This window comes from Dipodomys merriami, unplaced genomic scaffold (assembly GCF_024711535.1).
Source record: "Dipodomys merriami isolate MVZ:Mamm:240054 unplaced genomic scaffold, mDipMer1.0.p SCAF_276, whole genome shotgun sequence".
NCBI classification, from domain to species: Eukaryota; Metazoa; Chordata; class Mammalia; order Rodentia; family Heteromyidae; genus Dipodomys; species Dipodomys merriami.
Window position 1 is genome coordinate 352783 of NW_027204226.1, and position 593 is coordinate 353375.

Here is a 593-nt window from a genome sequence, read left to right on the forward strand (position 1 = left end):
AAGTACTTGAAAAGCCATATCTTTGAACCTAGCTATAAAGGCTACAAAATATGATGAAATTTAAAATGAAAAAGACTTAAAATAGTCATTGGCAAATAATTGCAATTGTGAGCAATCTACCGAACAATATGTTTTTTCCACTATACACAGAATTTCAGAGAAATAAGATCAATAGCATTGTTAGTAACAATAAGGTTTCCTTGTTACAAATAGGCAACCAAGGATATATGCCTGTATAAAGATTACATCATTAACTACTTAAATTTACAGGATACTACATGCTTCGGCAGCACGTATACATAAATTACAACAATATAGAGATTAACATGCCACTTGGACAGGGATGATATGAAAATATGCGAAGTATTCCATATTTTTCATCCTTCAGATGCAAGAAATGAAAAACAGTTATTAAAAAGTTGATTACAAAAATACAAGTGTAACAACACATGCGATTCATATAATTAAAAGTTAGTTTTTTCACAATAATTTATTTTCTCTTTTTCCATTTTTACTATTCTAAATTATTCTAACTGGAGAGTAGAGAACTGATAGAAAGCAGAGGAAAGATTTTCCTGTGTATTAAAAGGTAC

The 593-nt window shown here is 29.2% G+C and overlaps 1 pseudogene; it reads left to right on the top strand.

Moving 5' to 3' along the window:
* Window positions 1–278: 278 nt before the first annotated feature.
* Window positions 279–378, top strand: LOC138837818 (U6 spliceosomal RNA; annotated as a pseudogene).
* The last annotated feature ends 215 nt before the right edge of the window (window positions 379–593 follow it).